Here is a 6809-nt window from a genome sequence, read left to right as displayed (position 1 = left end):
AACACTTATCGTACTTTTAACAATTTGAACTTATATATTTTAACAATGTACTTGATATGAACAATGCCAGTTGTGTTATGTAATGTTGGTATTGATCGTGTTATGATTCATGTATATTCATTGTGATGATTATTCAATTGTTAGTCATACGAGCCCCCAAACGTTTCCGCCGTCTGGTTCGGGGGTGTGACAAATATCAACCATTCAACATGTCTCTCAGCTTCTGTTGGCTCCAACTTCTGTACGATTCTATTATCCTGCTAACAAAATTATAAAAATAAAAATAAACATAAACATAAATTATAAAAAAGTATTTACATAATTAAGTAACCATACGTCGTCAATTTGTAAAAACTGGTTGTAGTGAGTCTTTTGTAAAGGTCTCGGTTTTGACCATGCAACATCCCGAGGGATGACATTCTACTGTCGGGTACCAAACAAATTGTTCATTGAAAAAATCTCAAGAATTCATATCTTAATGTTATCAAAAAAAAATTGATTGTTAGAATGTTAGCAAACAAATTTTTTTTTCATCATATACTTACCTTAAAAGCGTATAAAAACCCAGTTCGGGTGTAGGTCATTTTTTGAGGTTGTTTCTCTTTCGGTTTCGTCTGGATGTATATGTTTGTCGACCTTATTGAATACAGTAACTAGTTGTTTGTACAATTGATCCCAAATTATCCTCCCCCGTGAATATCTTCCACATAAAACTTAATTAACAATTAATTTTCTAAAAAATATTAGTAATGACAAGTAATTATAATCAGTAATTATGAAATACACGACCTTATACTTGTTGAATGCATCAAGGTTTGATAGCAAAGAAAAATACTCTTCTGTAACAGGTTGCTTAGGCAACCGCCCATTGAAACCCTTCGCTAACAGGTATTGAAGACATACACGGACCGCATCCTCGTTAGATAACTCATTAAGTGAATGTTTAAACACCTTCATAACATCGTCTAATTTGATCGAGACATTCCTCGGGATCATAGGAAAGGCACAGGAACGGAAGGCGTTGTCGAGTGCAGAAGCAGAAAAATAGTCATCAAACTGGAAGCCAGTGATGAGACAAAATTATTTCTTCCTGAAAGACATCTCGTAACCCCCAATCTCAAAAATCATTTCCTCTACTTCGCTTTGGGGTCTGTGACAACTAAATGGCAAAAGACGTAATGTAGAAACAAAGGATCCCCATCTACATTAGGAATTTGAAACAACCTCCCAAAACATGTATTCCAGAACATAATCTTGCATTCGGGTCTGTCTCTGAATGCCATAATAATTTCCCCTCCAATTTTGGGTTTGTAAGAGAGTGTAATGGATACATCAAAAATCATGTCGTGTTGCACAAATAAAAATGTGTTATCACTTCATTCCGAAACGAAAACTGACCAATATTCCGGAACAGTTCCGTACTTGTTCCCCGTGTTCTAGACGAGTTCCTGGTATTCCAGAACAGTTCCTCGCATTCCGGAGGCTTCCAGAAAGAAATTCTAAGATCCAGAATAGTACATTTCGATGTAAATTAACAATACCCAAACATCTAAACTACTTTTCAGTTGGTCCTACAACAATGTCATCTTTAATTTAAACTTCGGAAAGTTTTTAGTTCATTCCGGATGTGTTCTATGTATTCCGAAACAATAATTGTAGATGAATAAGCAGGGCATACAAACAAGAGAAGTAGGTTTTTGGAGCAAAGAACGTACCCATAAAATAAAGGGGTCGTAGTGGTCTTCTTTCATGTCGGAGTTGCATGCTGGAGATCAGAGTTATGTGTCGGAGATCGGAAAAGGTATCGGGGTCCGGTGTCGGAATCGGATCGGAAGGTCGGAGCAAGATCCAAAATGAAGGAGAGGGTCCAGATTTTTTCAAATTATATTCCAGAATTTGAAATTCAAATTTCGGATCCGGAACATGGACGAATAGTCCGGAATTAGAATTCCGGAGACTCGGTAATAGGCCGGCCCACCCGAAATTGAGTCTGAAATATGTTTCACAATGCCTCATCCGGAATAAGTGGTTAATTTAAAAAAATAAAAAAATACACCCAAAAAAATAGTTAGATTACTCAATTTCCCAAACGAAAATGAGTTGCTATTGGATTCATACATGCGCTATTAAAGCATGGTTTCCTGGCATACTAGGAAGTATTGATTGTATTCATTGGCCTTGGAAAAATTGCCCTGTCACATGGCAAGGTCAGTATACTCGAGGTGATCGAAGGTGTCCGACAATTATGTTGGAAGCAGTCGCATCACATGACATTTGGATATGACATGCATATTTTGGTGTAGCAGGGTCTAACAATGACATCAATGTACTTAATCAGTCATCGTTATTCAATGATGTCTTACAGGGTCATGCACCAGAATCCATATTTAGTGTAAATGGAAGTACATATAGTATAGATATTATCTTGCTAATAGTATATATCCTGAATGGGCTACAATGGTTAAAAGCTTTACATATCCCTTTGATCCAAAGAAGATCAAGTTCATAGAAATGCAGGAAGCTGCAAGAAAGGATGTCAAGAGAGCCTTTGGTGTCCATCAATCTCGTTGGGCAATTGTACGAGGTCCGACAAGATCTTGGCAATTCACAAACATAAAGGATATAATGTATGCATGCATTATATTACATAATATGATTGTTGAGGATGAAGGAAATGCGGTTACTAATTGGTCTGATGATGTTGATCCTCCAATACGTGTGCATCGAGGACCTGCCCAAGAAATTGAATATCAAATTTTAAGGAACTCGGAATTACCTAATAGTGAAACACATCACACACTTCGACATGATTTAATGGAGCATATTTGGGAACATTTTTTACAAGACAGTCGAAATTAATGTGTAATGGTTCGATTACTGTAATATTTTATCGAAATTAGTTTGTATTAGATTTGTAACAGATACATTTCTTATTAAGTGAGTTTTTATTCTTAAATACTTCATTTTTAGTATATATTTGAAAAAAATAAGACACCTAAAAATTGCTTCATTAAATAATATAATATCTAAAAATATGGTTAATTTTAATTATGGTTTAATTAAAAAATATATAAAAATCAAATATAAAAATATAAGAGAATATGATTACATATATATATTTTTTGAAATTTAATTGAAAAATAAAAGATTAATTTCATTCAACCACTCAATTATCATACAACTTTTTCATTCAACCATTCTTCATGTCATTAGAGCATCTGGCGAGTTCAATGAAATGGTTGAATGAGGTGGCAAGTCTAGTTGTCATTCAATGGATGAAACTCTACCATAGTGAGATGTCATATTGGCATTCAATGGATTTGGAGTTCAATGGTCATTGAACTCTTCAATGAGAAGAATGAAAGTTTTCTAATCTTAAATACATATTATAAATTAGCTTTTATAACTCTCTATTGAACTTTGTAGAGTTCAATGCATTTTAGGAAAAAACTGATTTGAGTTGTATGGAATGTAAAAAAAATTGTGACAATCCATTGAACTCTATGAAGTTCAATGCATTATGGCTACCAAACCTCTATTCAATCTTAGATACCATCTATTCAACTCCTATTAAATCCTCTATATGCCCTTAAAGCTACTTCACTTCTACATGCCAAGCAAAACCTGCTTTATATAATGCTTTATATAAGTTTACATGTTTAAACTATTAAATTGTGTGTTATCGGACGTGGTCTACACTTGGCTACTAAAGGTTGAGCCTTGGGCATGGTGAGCCCAGGACCTTCTCTCATGTCAACCATCTCTTCACTAATCCTTTCCCAATCGAAACACTGTATTAGCAACCCTAACGTCAACCCAACCATACGCATCGCCAAACCTTCTCCTGGACAACATCTCCTTCCAGACCCAAATGGCATGAATTTAAACCCATCCTTTGTACCTTCTAAGCTCTCGAACCTTTCTGGTTGAAACCTTTCAGGGTCACTCCACAAGACGGTTTTTCCCCAGATGACTATCGATTTCATTTTGTGCCTTCTTTATAACATGTGGATGGTTGAGCAAAAGGGAAAGAGCCCATTCCATAGTCGTGCCAGAAGTATCAGTTCCAGCTGATAACAGATTCTAATCATCAACAGGAACAAGAGTTAGTAAAGGATTTCCCGAAACATATTACATATATATAGCAGATCATGTTCAAAAATGTATAATAGCTAGTTTCATAAATCTAGCGTAAGGTTGTAGGGAGTCTGTTACTTTTACCAGCACAAAGCTTCTAATAACTTTATCAGTGTAGTTATCCGGATCAGATTTTTGTAGCTGCAATAGAACTTCAATCATTGTGTTCTTCTTCTTGTTTTTGGGTTCAATCCCATCCACTGTTCGATGTTGCTCGATCAACCCTTGAAGGAAGGTATCTCTCTTTCTCTGCAATGTAATCATCTTCCGTTCCAGCCCTTTCATTCCAAACCATCTCATGATGGGCATGTGATCCCCTAAATTCGAAGTATCCGACAGCAGAACAGCCTCCTTAATTATCTCCTGGAACTGTTTGCCTTCCTCCTTCATATCTCCGCCGAAATATCTCTTCCCGGATATCATCCTCATCAACACGTTCAGCGTCATCTCCTGCAAAACCGACTTGAAGTTTACCGGCGAAGAACATTCAGAGATCAGCTTACGTATCAGAAGTCTTCCTTCATCAGCGCGTATGTCATGGAACTCGTTAAGCCGATGAGGGGAGAAGATCTCGATGGAGGAGATCCGGCGAAGGTTGCGCCAGTGGTCGCCGTATGGTGCCCAACCTATGCTGGTGTAATTGTCGCCAAGAATTTTGCCAGCGAGAAAGCGAGGGCGGTTGGCGAAGATGACGTCGTTCTTAGTGAAACATTCTTCGGCGGCGGTTGGGGAGGACACCAGTAGAACGCGGCGGGATCCAAAGCGGATGAGCAGGATTTGGCCGTGTTTGGCGGAGATTGTGGCCAATGTCCTGTACAGGGGTTTCTTCAAAAGGTGGAGGTGGCCGATTACCGGGAGGGTTGGAAAGACAGTCGGCGGAAGCGAAAGGTTGGAAATTTTGCGACGGAAGTAGGAGGAGAAGATAAAGATAAATGAAGCTACAAGTAGTGCGACGATGACCAAGAGATACTCCATTGTTCGCTAAATTAAATCCAGAAGAGAGTTTGGATGATGTTATTTTTTGGTACGGCTTATAATAACAATTAATAGGAGAAGATATGTTGAGATTGTAAAACAAAAGACATTTGGTCTACAACATACACGTATTACTATGTAGCATGACAGATAGACCGTATAGCATGTATTCTGTAGCATGATAGACCGTATAGCATGTATTCTGAGACTTTTATTATAATTTCATTATACCATCAATAACTTAAATAAACAGCCAATTTTAATTCCTAAACATGGCAATAATTCTTGTTAGGATGCACATCTAAATTTATATAAAAATAAAAAAGTGTAGTTTGAATCTCTTATAATTCTTGTTAGGATGCACATCTAAACGTGGCAATAATTCTTGGTGTTCATTAAATGATTCAGATAGACCATGAAAGTAGCAAAAATCTAAAAGAATCTCTTAAAATTGTGACGGGTGAAATTTTGCGACGGAAGTAGGAGGAGAAGATAAAGATAAATGAAGCTACAAGTAGTGCGACGATGACCAAGAGATACTCCATTGTTCGCTAAATTAAATCCAGAAGAGAGTTTGGATGATGTTATTTTTTGGTACGGCTTATAATAACAATTAATAGGAGAAGATATGTTGAGATTGTAAAACAAAAGACATTTGGTCTACAACATACACGTATTACTATGTAGCATGACAGATAGACCGTATAGCATGTATTCTGTAGCATGATAGACCGTATAGCATGTATTCTGAGACTTTTATTATAATTTCATTATACCATCAATAACTTAAATAAACAGCCAATTTTAATTCCTAAACATTGCAATAATTCTTGTTAGGATGCACATCTAAATTTATATAAAAATAAAAAAGTGTAGTTTGAATCTCTTATAATTCTTGTTAGGATGCACATCTAAACGTGGCAATAATTCTTGGTGTTCATTAAATGATTCAGATAGACCATGAAAGTAGCAAAAATCTAAAAGAATCTCTTAAAATTGTGACGGGTATGCATTCTTAATCAATAAAGAGTTTATATGATGTCAAGCGGAGTGAATATAACTTATTAAGGTAATTAATTTTTCGGTTTGTTCACATAATTATCTTTTTTTTTTGACACATCTAAGTAACAAACTTGTTGGAAGTGTTTACATATAACCATTATGACCTGCTGTAGCAGGTTACATCTTAGATGTGAACACTTTTAACAAGTTCATTACCTAGATGTGTAAAAAAAATAGTTACCCAAATATGAACAAAACGAAAATTAAGAGTAAATTAAACGAATGGTCCCTGTGGTTTGGGGGAATGTGTGTTTTTGGTCTCTAACTTATTTTTTTAACTCGGATGGTCTTTACTGTTTATTTTTGTTGCGTGTTTGGTCTCTGTCTGTGACACCCGATATTTTCAAGCCAATGTAATATTCAAAAAGTCAAATATTATAAACTGTTTGGAATCAATGAAAATAGCGTCAAAAATGAAGTGTTCTAAAGTCTCAATTGGGACACAAAAGGTGATAGATATCGTGCCAAGGTTTCCAAAAATATAAAGAACACTCAAATCTGAGTTATAACGAAGAAGTTATGACCAATCGAAAATCCGCGACACAACCGGTAAAACACTGTTAAGCGTAAAAAGTGAAACTTCAATACAATACTTTTTAGTCTTAGGTATCTAAACAAAAGTCGTAGATTAGGTT

General features: G+C 35.9%; 1 pseudogene across 1 annotated transcript; it reads right to left on the bottom strand.

Moving 5' to 3' along the window:
• Positions 1-3528: 3528 nt before the first annotated feature.
• LOC145168923 (cytochrome P450 81Q32-like) lies at positions 3529-5198 on the bottom strand (annotated as a pseudogene). The gene is made up of 2 exons (XR_013742181.1): positions 4222-5198; positions 3529-4083 (listed from the first exon to the last, which is right to left on the bottom strand). The product of XR_013742181.1 is annotated as a cytochrome P450 81Q32-like (transcript).
• Between the last annotated feature and the right edge of the window lie 1611 nt (positions 5199-6809).

Source organism: Lactuca virosa, chromosome 4 (assembly GCF_052849685.1).
Source record: "Lactuca virosa cultivar CGN04683 chromosome 4, Lactuca_virosa_CGN04683_v6, whole genome shotgun sequence".
NCBI classification, from domain to species: Eukaryota; Viridiplantae; Streptophyta; class Magnoliopsida; order Asterales; family Asteraceae; genus Lactuca; species Lactuca virosa.
This window is presented reverse-complemented; position numbering and strand designations above follow the sequence as displayed.